This window comes from Mastigoproctus giganteus, chromosome 3, assembly GCF_048544385.1.
Source record: "Mastigoproctus giganteus isolate SK-2022 chromosome 3, ASM4854438v1, whole genome shotgun sequence".
In the NCBI taxonomy this organism is placed as follows: Eukaryota; Metazoa; Arthropoda; class Arachnida; order Uropygi; family Thelyphonidae; genus Mastigoproctus; species Mastigoproctus giganteus.
This window is the reverse complement of record NC_143577.1, coordinates 158,072,332-158,094,850: the sequence shown is the minus strand read 5'-3', so window position 1 is coordinate 158,094,850 and position 22,519 is coordinate 158,072,332.

The following is a 22,519-nucleotide window of genomic DNA, read 5'->3' as shown; positions in this document are numbered from 1 at the left end:
GCGTTCCATAACTTGCCTGGCGAACAAGATAGATGGAACGGAGAAATGTTGAGCATTTTCTTTTACGCTGTTGCTCCGACTCACTCAGTCGTAAATGAGTACACCTGCATCGTGCCATGATACAGGTGAGAAGATAAAAGGTACCGCTCCGAGATTTGGGCCACTTGAGGTTGTCACAGACATTCTCTCAGATATGCCAGACAAGCTGTACTTGCTACCTGGGAGTCTAAAACGCTGATGGAACTGATATTCGGGTGACACTCAAGTCAAGTGGACCCAATTTCGGCGAAGTCCGGACGGTCTGTGACAACCAAATCCTCTGCTTGCACCTTCACGATGGTGGGACTGTTAGTAATCCTGGGTATAACCTCCATGCACAAGCACATGGTGGGTGACCACCCAGGTGTGAACCAACGTAAGCAGGGGTCGAGGTGTGGCGCCCACACCACATGGAGGAATGCCGCCCCTCTATGTTACCAGGCAGTACTAGGTGGTAGATGACTCTCATCAACCGGTGAAATACCACCACTTTGCTTATTGGAGGCTTGAAGTGGTGGAACCCATGTTTAGTCTCTAGAGCTAAGTTCCGGTCAACCCTTCCCTATCTCTTCCATCATGCAGTATGATTGATGACTTTTGAGGTTATGATGAACGTTGTGGCGAGATCCAATATTCCTTACATTTCGAGGGTACAGCTCTAAAACGGTTTTCGCAGGCCGGCCGCTAGTTAGTACACCGGACCGAACCTATTGGTAACTCTCTAGGAGGCTTCCGGATCAGCTAGTGTATAATCTTGCTACCTCTACTCTGCCAGATAGTGACTGGAGGGAGTCCGAGTAGTGTGTATGCGGGGAGCATTGTCGAGGCCACGTTATGTCAAGGATCTGGGTATATTCTTCCCACATGTACGCCATATCCAAAAATTTCATTACTTCATACAGCATGTCCCACCCACTTTTTCTTACTATTGAATACACCATGAATTGTCAAACTAATAGAACAAGCTTATCTGCGAAAAGATCTAAACCTCCCAAGGATTTCCTAATTCATTTCACAAATATACGTGGTCTCAATTCTAATCTCAACGATGTCCATTTCCACTTGCAGTCTGCCAAACCCCATGTACTTTTTCTGACAGAATCTCAGTTAGCGGTTGATTCAACTACTGTTCATCTCAGATGCCCAAATTATTCGCTGTATGATTCCTTTCGCCTCAAAGGTGGTACTTGTGCATATGTCCGTTCTGATATTCCCTGTCAGAGACTTGGCAATTTGGAATCTCCTCTCTTTGATCTTCTCTGGCTTAAAATCTCTCTACCTCATTGTGTCAAATTCATCTGTTGTCTCTACCGTTCTCCCAACTCCACTAATCACTTGGAGCTCTTTGACTTCCTCTCGTTGCAACTTGACTTTCTCCAGTCCAACTTTCCTAACAGTGAGGTAATTTTCCTTGGTGATTTTAACGTTCACAACTCCAGCTGGCTTCCGTTTTCTAGTCACACCGACCCAGCAGGTCGAGATGCTGAGGCTTTTGCAATTACTAATGACCTAGCACAGATTGTTCATTTACCTACAAGAATACCGGACAATCCTAATCATACAGCCAATACGCTTGATCTTTTTCTCACAAACAACCCTTCTAAGTACACGGTCGAAGTGAGAGGTCCTTTAGGCACTTCAGATCACAACTTGGTGATTGTCTCTTCTCCAATGGAACCTTTATCTCATGGCTATTCCCAACCTCGTGTTGTTTGGCATTACAAGAATGCAAAATGGGATGACCTGCGAGACTTCTTTTCTTCTTTTCCTTGGTCGGATTACTGTTTCAAAACTCCTGATGTCAACGTTTGCTCAGATCGTGTCAGTGAAATTATTCTTGCAGGAATGGAATCCTTTATCCCACACTCCACTTTAAAATCTCGTCCTTTATCTAAACCTTGGTTTTCCAATAAATGTGCTAAGGCTGTTCAAGAGAAGAATGTTGCATATCGTAATTGGCTTGTTTCTAATTCTTCAGTTTCATTTTCTGCCTACACCAAAGCTCGCAACAATTGTAAAGCAGTTATTAATCAGTCCAAACTAGAGTTTGAACAGGCTAAGAGTAGAAAACTTGCTTCTTGCCCTAATGGTAGCCGAGCATTCTGGTCTCTTGCCAAAGCTATTGGCCGCAACTTTTGCCCATCTCTGCTTCCACCTCTGTCCAAACCAGATGGTTCTGTTGTCACTTCAGCCAAGGATAAAGCTGACCTGCTAGCATCCCATTTTTCTTCCAGCTCATGTATTAATGAACTTGGTAAAACACCTCCCACCATTCCCAACACGGTCCATTCAATGCCTCCTGTGGTCTTCCGTCAAAAGGATATCAGAAGGATTTTGATGAATCTTGATGCTAAGAAAGCTCCAGGTCCTGATGGTATTTCTCCACTTGTTCTCAAAATCTGTGCTCCTGAACTTACTCCTATTCTTTGCCGCCTTTTTTCACTTTCTTATTCCAAAGGTGTTTTTCCTTCTGCTTGGAAATTTGCTCATATCCAGCCAGTTCCTAAAAAGGGTGACAAATCCCTCCCATCCAATTATCGTCCCATTGCAATTACTTCTACTCTTTCTAAAGTAATGGAGAAATCAATTAACCGCCAACTCTTAAACTACCTAGAAACCTTCCGTCTGATCAACGATCGCCAGTATGGATTCCGTCGGTGTCGATCCACTGGTGATATTCTGGCTTATGTTACCCATTTATGGACTTCTTCAATGGAAAGGTTCGGTGAAACACAAGCAGTTGCTCTTGACATCTCAAAGGCTTTCGATCGTGTTTGGCATAAAGGTCTTCTAAACAAGCTTCCATCTTATGGTTTGCCAACTGTTTTTAGTAATTGGTTATCCAGTTTTCTCTCTGATCGCTCACTGAGGGTGATGGTAGATGGCTCTCTGTCTTCTAACTTCTCCACTAATGCCGGTGTCCCCCAAGGTTCAGTTCTTTCCCCCACTCTTTTCCTCTTGTATATCAATGACCTTCTTCCATTGACTGGAAATCCTATCCATAGTTTTGCCGATGATAGCACATTGCATTCAACTTTCCATTTTGAGAAACCTTGCCCTGCTCAATCAGCTTCAACTTCTCGAAAATCTGCTACCAATTCCTTAAATGCCAATCTTCAGGTAATTCTCCAGTGGGGCAAAGACAACTTAGTTGATTTCAACCCTTCTAAAACTCAGTCTTGTCTTATATCTCGCAAAAAGGATTCTTCTGCTCCTATGCTTATCTTTAGTGACACTCCAATTTCTAGGCAAAAGGATATATCTCTTTTGGGGATTACCCTGACTTCTAATCTCTCTTGGCACAAGCACATTACAAATATTGCTTCCTCTGCATCTAAAAAACTTGGTTTTCTCTTTCGCTCTCGGCGTTACTTTTCTTCCAAACAGCTGCTCACTCTGTATAAATCGCAAATCCGCCCTGCCATGGAATATTGTTCCCACATTTGGGGCGCTGCCCCCAAAACCTCTCTCAGGCTTCTTGATTCCATTCAGAAGAGGGCAGTTAGGTTAATTAATGATTCATCTCTAACAGAGTCTCTCCACTCGCTTTCTCATAGACGTACTGTTTCTGCTGCATGCCTCTTCTACAGATATTTCCATGGGCACTGTTCTTCTGAATTGGCTTCTATAATTCCCGCTCTCTCTTTCAAAACAGTCCGAACACGTGCCGCCACCAGCCAACATCCATTTACTGTCCAACTTCAAACCCACAGAACCAACTTTTCATCTTCCTCATTTATTCATTCAACTGCCGTTTTCTGGAACAACCTTCCTTCATACGTATTTCCTTAAAATTACAATCTACAGAAGTTCAAGTCCAATGTCAACAAATATCTTCTTTCGTCTTCTCAACCTCCAACCCAAGCACGGTACTAAGTACTATAGGTTCTAATACCTCTCGTGTTTGGGGTTCACATAAAAAAAAAAAAAAAAAACTTGCCCATGAGATTCGTACCTTAAAATAAAATAAAATAATATAAAATAAAAAACATGTTTAAAACATAAAGCAGTTGAACGATCCAGACAAACGAACAAACAAAAGAAAATGTGCCTAACAAAAAACTATATTCGAGGGCTAACTAAAAAAATATTCGAATCCGGTTTTAGAAGTTCGGTTTCGGTTTTAACAACTCAATATGAAAACCGGGTTTAACCGGTTTATAAAACCGGTTTGCAAGCCCTAATGGCCACTGGTTGGATGACAGCGGTAAAACGCAAACACAGGTTATTAAAACCTTCAACGAGTGATTCAAGGTTATGGTAATTCAAAGGTTATGACAGCTACATCAGAACACGTGAGAAATATCTTAAAGACAAGATCTGGTTAGCCAACAGTTACAATTTCCCATGAGAATGGTCCTGACAGTCATTTCGGTTTATTCTGAGTTCTCAGCGGCCACAAGAATGGCAATTAGTTTTAAGGCAAACTGAATATAAAAGGCTTCTGGAAAGAGGGCCCTATGCGAATCTTGGTTTGTTCCCCCTCACTGTTTTCTACAGAAGAGCTCGTCTGTCTTGGTGCAGGTAACATCATTTGTGGAACCATAACCAATGGGCCGATGTTCTCGTTACAGATGAGTCGAGATTCATTCTTGCAACTGACTCTCGAGGCGTTGAAGAAAACGTCATCTGAAGAAAATGTAGCATTATCCATGATTTGGGAAGAAATCATGATGAACCGCTGCGCCGATCGCCACATTTTTGAATGAGGCATCTTGACTATTGACAGTTATACAAAAATATCTGAGTACCCAGTGTGAGGCTTTTTTGGGAGAGGGGGGTACATATGCTCATAATTGATCTTCGTGGACAATACTCTTTCAACATAGAACTACTCAACTAATCGATTAATTCAGTAAGCGGCAGTAATATCGCACCGTTTCGTAACACGAGTGGCGTCTCCTAGCCTGACATTCCAGAATTTAATTCCAATATTTGAAAAAAAGTATTCGCAATTTTGAATTGTGCTTGGAGTGTACTGATTCTTGCCCTTTTACTAGTCGAGTACAATATTATTAATTTTATTTATTTATTTTAATAATAATTAAAAACTTTGCAAATGTTATGTTGTTTGGGCCCTAAAAATAAAAAAAAATAAAAAAACGAGCGAAAGAGCAACGACTTTTGTCCAAGAACAAAGAGCATTTCGCTCCTTCTCATCCGCCATATTGCCCATTCATTCCTCCAGTCAGCATCCGGCTGACTGGAGGAATTAATTGCTATTAGGAGAGTTAGCATATAACTCTCACAAAGAGCTCCCTGCGCTGAAGCTCTTTGTGGTTGACTAACATCGTCACCAATATTTGAAACATCAGAAATTGAAGGGAAGAGACTGGAGGATACTCAGAAGAGTGGTACTTAGATCCAGTCACCCATCATCAATTGTCAACCCAGAGTTCACGGAGGACACAGCAAACTGTGCAGGGATGACACGTAGAGAGGTGCATACCCTGAGCTGATTTTACGGAAAAGCTGCAGCATACAAACGAACACGTTATTAAATATTGCACATTTTGTCAATAAAAGGTTCTTTGCAATATGCAGGTGTATGGTTACTTTTGGCAGTGTAGTGTAATTTATCCGTATTCGATGTATTTCAGAAGAAGCATTAAGATTCCAACCCATATTCTGCAATTCCCAAATTACATTCTGATCATTTTATGATCGTTATTACATTTGTCGAATGAGTCATTTATGTGTGGAAATTGTTTTTATCGGTCTTTGCAACAGCAAGTGAACATTGGAAGAGAATGTTAAGCAACCAACACTAAATATATTCAAAATGCACGCATTTTGAACTTTGAACTTGAATTATTCATCATTCAGGAAACTCCCTGTGCGATAGGAACGTAAATTGCAATTTTAATTCGCCGGTGTTCAAAGGCCATCTGTGTATCCTCTTCGAAGAACGTGTACCGGTGAGAAAAAGTATATAGACGCGCCTGACTTTATCAGGAACGAGTAAGATAAGCGGAATAGACCGTTAGTTGTTCAAATATCACACGCACCTACGAGGCTACGTGAGGGTGTTTTGGAATACAAGAAGAAATATACTTTGCACGAACGTTAGTTGTTGCCTCAGCACTAATTCACCTTTTAATGGAGTTCCAAAGATGGCCAAAACTTTGCAACCCAGCTCTCTCTGAAAACAGCGCGGAGGATATCGATTGCTTCGTCAACTGGGGGTGTCAAATCTCAGTTTATAAACTAATCGCAAAACATCCCACTGTGCCTCTTTGCTTATCACTAGTCTTGCATCACATCAAGTCAAAATTATGAAGGCTTACTGGAATAACTTCACTGGAATACTTCAAAATCTAATGCCGTTAATAAATGGATAATACAGCAATCTGCACTCTCTAAGCATAAGTAATGTTGAGTTATCTGTTGTCTGTTCTCACAGTGTATCCAAGAAATTCATTTGATTGCTCCAGTCCTTATAAACAGCAGCCTTATGCATTGGCTGTAATTTCGGATTAGTTGCCAAGTTGCCAATAATACTGTTAAATATATTTAACACTATTATTACTGTTTTATATATACTAATTCCTTCCGGAAGTGTTATCTCCCACCACAGCAGCACACAACACCAACGGCTGGCCAAATACTGGATTTAACCAGATTTTCAACCCTAATACACGAAAGGCGACTCATCTTCACCATAAAAATGATCGCTGGGAAACTCAGCGCCCAACATGTGGGACGCGTGTGTTGACGGATCCCCCAACCAGCTCTCCGCTCCGCCCCCAACCTTCTTGCTCTTCCTTAGAGGCTACACCTTAAAGGTGTAGCCTTTAAGGAAGAGGAAGAAGTCCTTGGTTCCTTCTTGCTCTGAGGAGCAAGAAATCCTTGGGTCCTTCTTGCTCTAAGGAAGAGCAAGAAGGACCCTAGGATTGGGCTAGATCGCTACACCATCTAGCCCAATCCTTGGATGCCGACCCATGCAAAATCGTAGATGACAAGAAGTACAGACGTCTCATCCTAGATCTGCACGTGTATTCCACAACCATAAACTGATGTGAGATGGCTCCGGCTCAGCAAGAATTTCACGGAAAACCGAACTCAAGAAAACTATCCCGTGTTATTTTAATTTATTTTATTGTTTTTTAATGTGGCGTATTATTATTATTATTTTATTTTGTTATTTTTTAAATTAATATAATCTGCTTTATGCTGTTTATCCATAATGTTTCTTTAATTTATTTAATCGCATTAAAGCTATTGTACGTATCCTGTATTATATTTCCGGAGAGAGATGTAATTGACCAAATTACATCATCTCTTTACATGGGGCACAGCTGTGGTTCGGATGGATGGAGAGGAATCAGAAGAAGTAGACATTGGCAGGGGTGTAAGGCAAGGGTGTTCCATGTCCCATTACTATTTAATTTATATGCAGAAGCATTGATGAAAGAGTACAAAGAAGAGCAGAAAGGAGGCGTAAAAGTAGGAGGAGAGAAATAAAGACAATAAGATTTGCAGACGACCAGGTATTGATTGCTAATAATGAGGAAGAATTGCAGAGCTCTTTAGATATCTTGAACAGCAAAGTAAAGTACAACATGGATTAACAGCAAGAAAACCAAGATAATGTTAATTTCAAAGTGGTCAGAAAAAAGAGAATCTATGTCGAGAGCATTATACAGACCAATTTTGTTAGGTGGGAACATGTTCTTGAAACACACTAAATTGTTGACGGAAGGCCGCAGTGAAGATCCCACGCGACTTCGTGCCTGTCTCTCCAAGTTTGGGTAACGGATGATGTTTGAAATCGATGAGGTGTCTATCTTCCCTGCGATAAGTTTTGCCAGCAACTGGATATTTGCGGTTGTAACCTGTATTTTCCATGGGGTTAGGCGAGGTTGGTATGGAGGACTGATCTTGAGATCGTGAATGGTTGTCCAGCTAGTCAGTTGACCCACCTCAGAATCCAATATTCGAGCCTACAGAATCTGTTGAGTTGTGCTTGAGGAGCTGAGGACCAAATAACAGAAGCATATAGGGGGGGGGGGATCGGAAAGAAGCATCTTTTGATGTTCTGTGGCATTAAGGTGGGGTTACACTCACCAGCTCCTACCTAATCGCCCACATAGCTGCATATGTCTTGGTATTCATAGTGTCAAAGTGCCGCCCAAAAGAGAGTCCTTTATTCCAAGTGAGGGCAAGATCCGTGTGGGAGGAAACTTTCTTGATTAGGATGTCAACTATTCGGATATCAATATTTTTTTCTTTCTTTTTTAGTCACTACTAGTTGGGCTGATTCGATCGAGTTAAGCTCAAGGCCTATTGATGTTAAGTAATTTTGTGGTTGACTAAGAGGTGTCTGGTCCCATTGGCCACCTTAATGACGTCCAGTAGTTTCCCATCTATGTGAAAATGCCCTCTGAGAATATGTAGTGGAGGCGATATTGCCAAATTATCATAAGCACTTTCTATATCCAGGAAGAGGATGTCCAGCTCCGCTCTACCTCTTGAGTGCATGTTGGATTCGTAGAAATGTATCCAACAAGTTGTTGGTGGTGGTGGATGATCTACCCTTGAGAACTGTGTGCAAGTATGGAGGTCTGTGCTGGAAAGAGTGCAAGAGTGCTGAGCTGGACTGGATTGTATCGCTTTCTCAAATATTTTTAGGAGGGTGCAAAATATGGATATTGGCCTGAAGTCTTTTAGATTCTTCAATTTGGGCACTCGTCTCACATAGTAGATGTTCCTCTTCCATGATTTGGTTAAAGAGATTGAGGAGAAGGTCAAGGATAAATTTATCAAAAATTGGGAAAACTGTCAGGTCCCAACGTGGGCATATTGGGCACCACAAGTAATCCGTGTAGTTTGAAGAGGTCTTTTTCTGACTTACCCACACTCAGAAGATCGGATTCATTAGGAGAGTTGCACTGTTCAATTTCTGGAAAGGTTGTTCATTCATTTGGAAGTTGTAATGCTGCTTCTTTTAAATTCTCTTCCCATGCCGCAGTTTCTCATAGATCATGCGTTTCATTGCCTTCCCTTTGCTCCCTTAGGAAACGAACCCTCTCTTTCTTGTACGTTATATGGTCTTCCAGTCTAGCGGTCCGCGTCCATCTTCGGTATGTCTTTTGCTTTTTGAGAAAGTCGCCTTTCACACTTGAACTTGAACCATGCTGAAGTGCAGAGTGAGATTCGGATAAGCTTGGCAGCTCCATCAATAGCCACCTTCTTCAGATTTTCTACAAGGCAGTTGTAACTTCTTCTACCGATTTCGTTTTCAGCCCTTCTCAATCATAGCTCATTAGTGTCTGAAAATTATGGCTGGTTTTATGAATTTAATGGAAAAGATTGGGCTTGTTTCCTTTATCCCATTTCTCGAAGTGCCTGCTGTTCTAACATTGGTCGCTGAGTGGAGACACCTGCAAACGGCGAATGATTTGATTGAAACTTATCTCCTGAAGGTTGTAGAAGATTAGATCTGGTGACTGCCCACCCCTGGAAGGAGGCGTTCTGAGCTGGTGTTTTCTTCTCCATTGAAACGATACTATTTTCGTGGCACCATGTGCAACAGCATTGATATTGGACCTGGTTTTCCTTTTTAACAGTTTGGATGGTCGTATATAGAAACATCAACATTAGTAAAGACATATGCAAGAAAGCAAGCTTATATAGCATCAGCCAGAAAAAAAAAAAAAAATTCAATTTATATCCATCCAATCGCTCCAGAACTTTGTTCAGTTCTTCCTTAAATTTATTTAAGCTATCAACTTCCACAACGACCGAAGTTTGTTCTAGAAATCAACCACCTGCTGGCGAAAGACAAATTTCCGCACATCGATTCTACATCTGTCTTTCCTTAATTTGAATTTATGTCCCCTCAGGTGCGTAATCTGAGCAAGAAGAAGAATCTCCTCAGGATTAGTCTTGCTTAAACCGTTCAAGGCCTTATACCCCTCAGTCATATCATCTCGCAGGTGCCTAATCTCCTGATGCTGCAATTTGCAGAACTTAAGCCTTTCTTGGTAAGAGCAACCCTTTGTTCCGCCCATAATCTCGGTACCCTTCTCTGTACTCGTTCCAGCATCTCTACATCCTTCCTAAAATGACGCCTCCAGACCTGTATACAGAACTCGAAGTGTGGCCTGACCATTGCCTTATACATAATAAGGACTAATCACCTTATCCTTGCTAGCAAAATTCCTGTATGTCATTGACAAAACACCATGAGCTGCTCTGGCAGCCTGTCTGCACTGTTCAGAAAATTTCATATCTGATTGCACAATTTAATAATTACCCCAGGTCTTTTCCATTCTCCACTACCCTGAGTGCAGCCGCACTCAGGGTAGTGGAGAATGAAACTATGAAATTACTCTGGGGTTACTGCTACCCATATGCAGTACTTTGTATTTGTCAATGTTAAACTTCAGTTGACACCTCTCAACCCATCTGCCCAACTTTTCTAGATCCAGTTGCAGTAGCGTACTGTAACCCTGCAAACCTTCGTATCGTCTGTAAACTTGGACGTTAAGCCTGATATACCTTCATCAATATCATTGATAAATATTGAAAACAACAATGGGCCCAGCAGTGAGAACTCCGGTAATAAAATTAGTCCACGAAGAGCAGTGCCCTTTGATAATCACTGTTTCCACCCAACCATCCCTTTATCCATTGCAATAACTTGTCCTTAATGCCATACCGCTCCAATTTGTACAGCAGTCTTCCATGTGCAACCGTATCAAAACCTTTCCTGAAATCCAAGTATATGATCTCAAAATTGTTTTTTTTTTTTTTTTTTTCATCCAGTTCCTTTGTGACCACATCGCAGTATCCAATGAAATTGTTCCGTGGGTGCCTCTTCTGAATCCAAGGATGCTCTCATAATTATGGCTAAGGGTTTGCTTACTTTCTGTGCTGCATCCTTTAATATAAATGGATAGATCCCATCACCCAAGGTGGACTTTTATGTTTAACTTCAACAATTTTTCCTCCGCTTTGCTCTCACTTATTACAAAATCATTTAGCTCCCTGTTGAGTTTGATAAAACTTATAGCCTCCACTTCCCCACAGAATTCCTCATGTGTGAATGTAGATGCAAAATATTCAGTTTGTTAGCTACTTGAGCAGGATCATCAACAGTCGACCCATCGATATCAAGTGGACCAATCTGATTCATCCCCTTCCTTTTAGAGTTTATATAAGTAAAGAAATCCTTGCTGTTTTTCTTAGCATCTTTTGCTAAAGATTTCTCGTAATCTGCCTTCGCCTGCCTAACCTCCTTTAAGACTTGATTACAGACCAGCTTTTAACTACTATAAGCTTCTGCGTCGCCTGATAATTTATACGCATCCCATGCATTTTTCTTCTCTGCCACGAGTATCATTAGTTCATTCGACATCCATTTAAGCCTAAACCTTGAACAGTATTTCTTAGTTGGTATGAAAAGCCTAGGAGTTTCCAAGATTAATTCCTTGAATGCTTCCCATTTCGGATTTTCTGTTGGTAGCATCATCAGTTGATCCCACTGTATACAATTTAAAAACTGCCTGAGATCACTGTAGTCACCTTTACGAAAGAAAGAACCCTTTCCTTTACCCCTGATGCTAGTTCCATCTTTAATTCGGCTTTCTGATTTGTGAACTAATCATATGACTTGAAAATCAGATTCCAGCAGAAGGGAACCTGTGTTTAGGGCTTACAATACCGGTCAAAATCTTAATACCGGTATTTCGGTATTTTTAATTTATGATACCGGTATTCCAAAAACAAACGTTTTTCTTAATAAATTTTGATGACAATTAGGGTGCAATAAAGTAAGGAAAAAAACGAGTACTGTAATTACCTGAATTCATGTTTTAAATTAACTTTTATTGCAATAATAAATATTCTGAAAAAAAATCATTAAAATACAATTATTCTAAAAACAAAAAAAATACATATTGTTACTGCAAAGTTTAGTTATGTTTAAGCATCCATGCTGCCTGTCCGAATAAAGTGAGCTCTTAAGAAACATAAGCAATCAATAGTATGATTCTATTCTGGTACTGAGATAATCGTAGACGATCTCAGCCCATATTTTCTAGGCTTTGAACTTTTTTATCAAAAATAGTTAAGAGTATTTCATTAATTTCGGACTCAAGTTCATCTTTTAAAATCTCATTGGAGTCAGGCAATTTCTTATTTTGGAAAGAATTTGCGGAACACTGATGTTGGTCTTCCATGGTTGAATTATGTTCTTCATTTTCTGAAGGAGAAAGACGTTTTATTCACCGAAGTATAATTTTCACTATAGTATCTTTACTGAGTCTGGGAGAGAGCAAAGAGTGGGTATAAAGAATGAAGAAGAGAGCAAAGAATGCCGTTAAGGAATTCTTCACATATATAAATGCAAAGAACAGAAGAACAAATCAGATTGGACCCTTATGTAATGGACGTGGGATAGCATAGTTGAAGTTGCAGATGAACTCAACAGTTACTTTGCATCGATATTTACATAAAAAAACCCTCTGTGTCAATGAGATATTATGGAAGTGAAGTTGAAAAAAATGTAATTAATGATGTTGAAATTTCAAATGATTATTTAATGAGAACTTTCGCCCCTACAGGCGAGTAAGGCTCCTGTGGTTGATGGCATATACCCTACAATCTTAAAGGAGGCGGCAGGTGATTGCATTGAACCATTAAGGCTAGTTATAAGAGCATCACTGGACTTGAGAGATTCCGTTGGATTGGTATAAATTAGAACATAAAGGCGGTTCTAGGAGTGTAACGGGAAATTACAGACCGGTCAGTAGGGACAATCATGGAGGCAATGATCAAAGGTGGAATTCAGGATCATTTAGATGGAAATGGGATTCTGTAGGATACGCTGCATTGTTCTGTAAAGGGAAAATCGTGTTTAACAAATCTGGTTAGCCATTTTGACAGGTCACTCCTGAGCTGGATTTAGGGAATAATTTCGGCACTGTTTATTTGGATTTCAGCAAAGCATTTGACTCAATCCCACATGAGTGGTTACTTTATAAGTTGGAGCAGGCTGGAATCATAGGGAAAATCCTTAGATGGATAGCGCGATGGCTTGAGGGCACCAGGCAGAGGGTTGTGATAAATGGTTATTCCTCGGATTGGGTTAATGTAAGAAGTGGGGTTCCCCAAGGATCAGTATTGGGACCACTGTTGTTTTTGATTATCTTAAAAGACATCTATGAAGGGATGGAGGGCGTGAGGTCTAAACTTGCAGATGATGTAAAGATCAGTAGAGTAGTTAATGATCGCCGCCAAGCAGAGCTTCTTCAGAGTGACCTAGATAGACTTCCGGGATGGTCAGAAAAGTGGCAGCTATGCTTTAATTCAGCAAAATGCAAGGTCTTACACCTGGGGAACAGCAACCCGAAAATAACTTATACACTTGGTGGAGTTGAACTAAAGTCAGTAGTGGAGGAACGGGACTTGGGAGTTAAGATACGGTCAAACGTGAAGTTGTCCGAGAATTGTGGTGGACAGGTTGCAATGTTGCATGGTGTCCTATCGATGATTTATCGAACATTTGCTAGTAGAGATAACGACGTCATAATCACATAAAGGTGATTTTATAACCTTTATGTGATTAAATTATAAACATTTATTTTTTTTAATTAGTACCGAAAAACCGGTATTTTTTGCATCAATACCGGAAAAAAATGACCTCTGTCCCGGTTTTCGAGATCCCGGGATCCCAGTATTGTAAGCCCTACCTGTGTTCCGTTCTTTTGCAGTTTTTTACTTAAAATGTATCTCATTAATATTAAGCGTAGATTATGGGGACCGCTAGTCTTTGAGAGTAAATATATTATACGCTTTTTAACTTCTTTCTGTGAAAGTTACTGTTCAAGAATTACTCACCGCTCTTAAGAAACCTGCACTGCAAAAGTAAATGCGCAGTGACCGTTCAATCAGTACAAATTCATTCTGATTGAACTGTATTTTTGCTGCTGTTCTGCTACTAGACTGATGCTTCTGATATTCGCTGCCACTTCTCTTTTATTGTTGAGAATCATTTCTGTTTTGCCAGCGCTATTCACTAGATGTTAAAATAGCAATTAGTTGGAGTTTCTCTCCTGCTTTTCTTCCAAGCTTACTTGGAAATGAAATAATCAATTTTAAGTAACTATGGTTGAATTAGTAATATACAAAAGATAACTAACTGATTATGATTTGTAATGATGAAAAATAAACGTTAGGTATCACTCATTTTCATCTGCTTGGTTTCTGTGTGATAGTCTTGTGTGTTTCTGCCACATCACATTAACAATTACAGGAACAACTGGGCATTGGAATTGCCCGTTAAATCAACTTACAAAGGTTCTTCGTAATATTGGACGTCTGTATCATGTAGAGATTGCGCAATTTATTTTTTTGGTGGAAAAAAAACTCGAGTGTTTTAGGAAGGATAAAATGCATTTCAGCTGTCCACGTAGAGTGCAAATTGCATAATTTTGATTAATGTTTAATAATTAGGTTTTAGGTAAAGTGCAGATTTATTTACCACAGAGTTGTACATTTATGTCTTTCCAAGTTGTCACTCGAAGTTAAAGTAAGAATGAACACGAAAACGAAAATTAATGGTTTCCGATTAGAAGTTGGCCGTTTTCCAGCACACGCAAGAAAGTGTTCTGGAGTAGAGCCTGTGTGCACGTAATATAAAACACAGAAAAGGCTACAGACGCTGGAGAAGTATAAATGGTAAGTACTGTTTAGATGACTGAAATTAAATGAATGATGAATAAAGAATTCATTTCATCCACACCTTTTCGATGCAGTGATTCTATGCTGTTTCATTTCAATGATTTGACTTTTGTTTCCTTAATTCATTGTTGTTTACATTGCGATATCAATTAGAAAATCGATGGCATCCATTCCTGGATCGCGAAATGACATGAACGCTGGAATGGAGGAGTGAGACCGAATAATTTTTAAAATTCGGTCATGGGCGCATGAAAATTAGGAAATGAAGTAATGCATTCCATTCCACAGAGAACTAAACTAATGGTCAGTGCAATTCCACTGTGCTATTACCATGAATCATGATATAATCATTTTTATGTTTTTCAGATCAAATCATTGCTTCTAGCTTTATTTTCTCTATTAAAAAAATGGGGCGTCTTATTATTATTTGGAATATAAAGTTTGAATCATAAAAAATATCCATTTGATCAATGAATATTCATTCAATTATTGATCATTGATCACGATATATTCATTTAAAAATCCCTTGTTGCAGGCAGTCATAAAATATAAGTAATTCCATGAATTGAGCTAGTTTACGTTGTTGCACATGGTAACGCACATACGTTTAATGGTTGGCAGATTGTTCTGCATTATGCAACTCGCATGCAAAGTTATTAAAATGGTTCAGATAATTGCAATTAATATTCTTTAATTCATACTAATTTAGTAAAGTGCAATCATAAACGATATAATAGATATCCTCAATTCACATGCTTTTGATTAGTCCAAGCTAGCAGTGGGATTTTTTTAATGAGCTGAGAAGTGCATGGTGAATGAACTCGGTGAAACTAACATTCACATGGTTAACTCCACTCAACCCCACTCCACCTGGCGTGTATGGGAAACAATAAACCCTTTCAAACCTCTCAAAATCAGTGGCGACGCTGCTGTTTATTGTTTCCTATTTACACCGCAGGTGGAGTGGTGCGGCTTGGAGTGGTGGTAATTGGCCGTCCGAAAGAGCTGTAAATAGATTTGGCTACAGATGTAGTTCTTTCTCTTTTAAGGTTGCCAATGGAAACTAATCGTTATAATTATAAACCGTATTTAGTAGCAAATGCCGAAATTTGGCTTCCTTTATTTATTTACATATTTCTCTCATGCACTAAACTCGGATGGGAATGTAGAGAATTACATTGAAGATTAAAGATGGGCTCATTTGATTTCATCAAATGAGCCCATCTTTAATGGGTTATGTGCAATCAGTAGGGGGATAGCTGAAAACAGCAGGCCAGAGTGGACCCATCCTTGCTGGACTCGGGCAGTGATGGACCTTGCAAGATGTGATTCCCCGTTGAAGTTTAACTACCCTATCTAGTAGGAGGGAAGACAGGAAGAATTACACATCTCCTCTGATCTGATAGTGGCATTCTAAGAAGGTGAAACGTTGGTTTATTTGAACAGCATCGAAGGCGGTTTTCAGTATCCAATTAAGTGATTGCCAGTTCTTGCTTTTGCTAAAATGCTGACAAGATTGCATTTGTGGTGACAAGCAGGTTGGTAATAGTTGTTTATGTTGCATATGTTCATTAATGATCCTTTGGACGCACTCATTCGCAGAAGGTGAGTGGGTAATCCATGTAGGCTTCTTGGCTTTATGCTTCATTAATTAAATAGCTGAGCCAGCTAGTTGGTTCCTTTTCTTGGCTTGCCTGGCCCCAGAGTGGAACAGGATTGTTATAGCATTACCATGTATTTTTTTGTTTTGTTTTTTGTTTAGGTTCTTCTGACATTCACTACATAAACTCATCCCTAAGTTCGGTTGATTTTTTTTATGGGATCATCTGAAAGGGATGGTTTACAAGACGTCTTGACGAAGGCCATGTCAAGATCGGAATTTTCAGAGTAGTATAATTAATAAGGGTCGAACTGCATGATTCAAATGACCCTTTAATAGCACCTTCTTCAAAACTATGATAGTTTCACCTTAATTTATTTAGTTATCTAATTAGTGAATTTGAGGCGTTAAAATGACCTAAAGGTTTCAAAAATATTTTAAATTGCTAAAAAATTGATTGGAAAATAATCGCATCAAGAAAACAAGACTAACTTTCGGAATGAGAGGAGGCAACTGGCAGAAGTTGTTTTGCTACTTGTTCAGCGCCTTGGCATATATGGGTATATGTACATATTGTCTATACCATGTCTGTCCGTTCGCATATGATAACTCGACTCCTGCTGTACAGATTTTCATGAAATTTCAGATGGGATCATCTGAAAGGGATGGTTTACAAGCTATCAACTTTCTTGTGGAATTAGCTCTTATGGAAAGATATATCGAGCTGTTCTAACTTTCAGTACAATTGGGCAAATAAATATCCAGCAGTTACTCATTTTCATACATATCACGTGCTATCCGTATATTGTATATCATAGCTAAAGCAGTGGATATTGTTTTCTGTTGGCGCTAATTAGAAGAAAAATAGGCAATATGGCGGATGCGCAGAATAGAAATGTTCTCGTCTCGCGGATTCCACGTGTTGCTTTTTCGTTTGATGAACTAATTTTTTATTATCAGTTTACTAAATATATAAATCACGAACTTTTTTTGCTTATTGTATAAGTCGCAGTTGTAACGTGAAATATCTCTCAATTGTTATTAAAATCCAAGAGGACATCTCAGTAAAATACATTACAAAATCGTTGACTGCATATTACGATCTGGGATACTCATTGTTATTTCTTTATTTTATTAAATCACAGAAGATGTGTGTTCCATTTCAAATTTATTAAAAATCAAGCTAAATAAGTATTACAAAGCGCCGAGTGAATATTGCGTTGTGAAGTATGTGTAGTGATATGAAAACAAATGTTTTTTTTTTTTTTTTTTTATATTGTAAGAAGATAATCAGTGATATACTTTCCACTTCTATTAATCACAGAAAAGACAAATTAGTTAATGTGCGCAGTGCGTTTTTTCTGTGATTAATTGATGCGAAAAGTAAATAACTAATTACCTTGTTACCAATTAATTATTATTTGAATAACTAATAAAGGCTAAAAGTAATTGTTTTCACTTCACTGCACGTACCTCCCAACGTAATATTCACTCCACGTTTGTAATACTTCGTAATCACAGCGTGTTAAATGCAACACATATACCCTTGTGGGTAGCACAGTTGGTAAAATCACCACCCTGATCACACCAGCTGGAAAAGGCCCGAATTCAGATCCCGTTAATGATGTGAGGAATTTTTATGGATCTATTTCACAACGTGGCTGATTTAGTCGGTGCTAGGATAGCATAGTTTTCTCTCCGGAAACTCGGGTTTTTTGTCCAGCAAATCGATCAGAGAACACACGCAATTTATGACATATTATATATGGCACAATATCGCCTAAGTTGCTGTTACACCTAAAACAGTACAACAATAGCAACTCTTATTTCAAGCTCGGTGATTTAATAAATTAAACAGTAGTATATTGTCAATACTTTCGTAATACAGTTTACTTATTTCTTTTTGGATTTTAATATTTAATGTTTTTTTTTTGTTTTTTTTTTTTTCTTTTCTCTGCGATTAATATCAAAAGCAATTAGTAATATTTTATGAAAATTCATCCACTAAGAATCGAATTTTTACAAGCGGATGCACTGACAGGGTGAAGATAATAGATTTAGCATATATGCAAATGAGCCCGAAATGTAACAGTGCGTACACGTAGGCTTGCTCCATTCTAGATATAAGGATTAAATTCGTAAACTGGTTATTAAGTCATTGAAGAGGTCCATATTTCCGCTCAACAAGAGAATTAATTTAATCCTTACATCTAGGATGGAGCGAATAATGCCCAAAATGCTTCATAAACATTTAAAAACTGAAATTATTTACAGTATGGAAAAATTTTGTTTGGTTTGGGCGGAGGGGGTTCATTAAAGTTTGAAAATGCTGCAGTAGATCATAAATTAAGGCGTTTAAATTTAAAATCTTCATTATTAATTTAATTTCAGCTAGGTTTAATTCTTATTACGCTTGAGAGCAAAAGTCAGGTTTTGCAAGAGAGGTATTTAACTTAGTCTTATGAAAACCTTTGCAAGTTTTGTCTTCTAGAAATACTGAAAGGAAACAGAAGTGACATAGCTGAGTGCCTTCCCGATACCCATTGCGAGGGTAGGGCTGTGTTCGCAGTTGGATTCATTCAAGCAATGATAGTGAGAAGTAAATAAAGCGACTACTCTCGTCCTCAGAACACGCTAGAAATAACAGCCCTTTTGTTTCGGTACTATCGAAAAGTAGAAAAGACAGAGAGAGTTAATAAATTATTTCAAATCTCTTTTCCAACGCGATTTCGACTCTGTGTGGTCGACGAGCGATAAAGATTACGCGCAAGCCACCAGCGGCAGGGGCTACATGCGCAAAACGATAGCGGGAAGGAAGTAGGTGGTGCATGCCCATCATAAATCACGAGAGAGGCACGAGATCTGATTATCTTTTATTGCTAGGCTACTACGTTGTTAAACATCGCGTTTGTGGTGTTCTGCCAAAAGCGAGGAAATAACGTGGTAAGTTTTTGACATTCGGGCTGGAGTCGGATGCAGATTCGGCACTTTTGATGTATAGTTATGTCGGCCGGTCTTCTGCTTTTGGCAAAGCGGAGGCGAATATTTTGGTAAAGTTACCGATGTCACGAAGTCAAATACTTCGCACCAGATGATGCATGATGTTTCTCCTTGCATTGGTCAGTAGTAACTACGTGGTTGCTCGAACAAATTTTTTCTATACAATGGAAACAGGAAAACGAGAAGATTTCACTTTCACGTTTCTACAATACAGTATGTCTGAAGAACTAGCCACTAAAAACCACTTTTTATTCACTGAATGAGAAGGATTTTGTAATATCGTAAGACGCTTAATGTAGCTCATCGTCTTTGGCCTTTAACAAGCTCCCTTCCCAATCTAGTAATGAGGAATTATAATTAATGTGTCTTTGCTAATTTTAACAGAAAAGACAGTGAATGTACAGCGTATTTTCCCCGTCTTCAGTAATTAAATGGGTAAGAACCCTTGTATGGGACTTCTTTTATATTGAGGCATGATTGTCACGTTTGGCTCATATCTCAAAAAGAAATTATTATTGTCGATTAGCTGTAGGTTGTTGTTGCTCTTTGAATTTATGCCAAGACAACCATGATTATGGGGCGTTAGTCTATTGAATCTGTAAATTGCGTCTTTTTCTGTGCTCAGTAAATAAGGGATGTTGGTCTTATTCCAACTCTTCAGCTTTCTTAGTTTCCTTTTCTTCCCATAGAAACGTTGCTTTCAATTTCAGACAGCAAGTCTGACGCATTTCAAAATTTTAAGGCATATTTAGAATATTCTTTTGGCCCTGTGTGCAGATTACACGTCAACAGTAACTCATTTCCCTTGTGGATTCGTCTCGCCTTTAAAAGCACATTTGCGCAAATCCTGACAACCATTCCTTTCTAAAGTTTTGGTAAATCGAACCGAATTTTGTTATGTTTTACGAGCAGTTTTTATTATAATATTGCTTTGTTTTGTGTACATTGTAATCGTGGCACTTATCCTCTTAATCGAATAAACCGTTTTTATTGATTTCTTAATTAACTAACATTTTGTTCTAAATTAAGTATTTATAAATCCGTTATTAGTTTTTCTAATAGAAATTCAGGCTCCCATAAATTAGATCAGAATTTTTTAGCTGCCCAACCCATAAAGCCCTCGTGGGTAGGACGGTTGGTAGGATTGCCGTCCTCCCCACACCGGATGGAAAAGACCTGTGTTCGATGACGTGAGGAATTTTTAGGGCCTTTTTCACAACGTGGCTGTTTAGTCGGTCTCAGGCGAGGGTAGCATGGTTTTTGATCCGGAAACTCCAGTTTTTTAAGTCAATATGGCTTAGCCGCCGATGCTTCTAAAATCCTACTAGTGCAACAACAGCTGAGCCCGTGAATATAAGAATGCTTAATAGCAATATTCACACGTGTATAATAAATATGCAAATTGCGCAGGGGCAGATATAAAGTATAGCGTAGTATATATCTCGTAAAATCTGCAAAACTGAACGATAAAATATGCAGAAATAAAATAATGAAAGATGTAATAGAAGTTGCCCTTTCACTTCGCCAAAGAAGTAAAGTTCACACTGGCAGTTTCATTATTACGGCAGTTATGCAGATGAATGCTCATTTAAAAATCAGAAAAAATTCGTATACCTGCACTACCAGGACGGGAGAGGGAAGGAGAAAAAATATCTTCTTCCGATGCTTCTCCCAGACGCTACTATGATCACCTGCAATCATGTTACGGAAAATGTTTTGCTGTAAATCAGTTGTAAACCGGTCTATTGTGCAGGATTGTCTTGCTCGTTATTATGGCTCCGTCCCAATAGAGATTGTGGTCCCTAGTACTTTGGAGTTCGTACCTGTACGTAATACGGTACACTTTCTTCGATCAACTGGTATTTCCTTGCTAGCTTCTGATGTGTTATCCTGGCTACCTGGTCATGTCTTGGAGTGTACTCAGTCTGTGTGATCACTTTGCATCCCGCGGTGATGTGTGGGATCGTTTCTGAGGCCAGGTGGCATCGTCGATATGTGCCATCTGACACTTCGGGCTCCTTCGCGATGTATTTTTTAATTATTATTATTTTTTTGGTGTTCATTATCTGGTCTTCCCCTTCAGTGTCGGGGACGAGCGTCCAGCTCGTGAACCATGCAATGGAAGCCATTTTGTCTATATGGTCTTGATGGAGGTCATTGTAGTGTCTACCATGGAGTGTCTTCTCTGCCCATCCTTTTAGCTTCGTTTGCTCCGTCTAAGCGGGAGGGGATTCGTCGCTTAAGCTTAGTAGCGTATGCCACTTGTCTATCTTCCTTAGGGCAGTAGAATGCTGCTGTGTGTTTCTGCAAGTAATCCTTCAGGTTAACTATCGCTATCTTCTGTTGGTCAATGAGGTTTATCAGGCCCATTGTTCTCTCTTTCCAAGGTATTGTCAGTCTCTCCACAGCTGACTTCGAGTGGTGTTGGCGGCTCATGATCGTTATTGTCCTTGTCTTTCTCATGATATTCTCCAGCTCGGTGTCAGTCTAATCTATGACCCCGAAGGAGTATGTTACCACTGGGGCTGTATAGGTGTTTATAGATTTAACTGTGTTCCCTCCGTTCAGCTTCGCTTTAAGCAGGCTTCTGATTCTCTGATAGTATTTTTCAGTGCCTTGATCTCCTTGTGATCTAAGTGCTGAGTCTGCATCATCTCCCACTATTTATAGCTCTCTTCCCCTGTCATGGCTTCGATCTCGTTATCAGTCTGTAGCTGGTACTGTAGTTTCCGCCGACTAAGTTCCCTAATGCAGTTCGTGGGTCTTGCATTTGTCTAGACCAAATTCCATCCTAATATCATACTGAATTCTTCGGTGATCTGGAGTAGTTGCTGGAGGTGATTATCGATTGTCGCGTATAACTCGATGTCATTTATGCACATCAGGCAGGAGAAGATGTACAGGTTTTTCCTTCCTTCAATGAGGTTATATCAATGCTTGCTGTTGTGAACATAGTGGATAGCGGGTTGAGTGCTAGACAGAACCACAGCGAGCTCAGGGCATCTCCCTGAAAGATTCCACTCATAATGGGGAAATGGTCTGGTTGATTCTCGACTTTGTTCGTGATACTGAATTTCGTCATGGCTGCTTCTAGGAAGTTTGACACTGTCAGATTGACTTTGTACATCTTTAACGTCTCTATTAGCCAGCTATGAGGCACAGAGTCGAAGGCATTGCAGTAATCGATGTAGA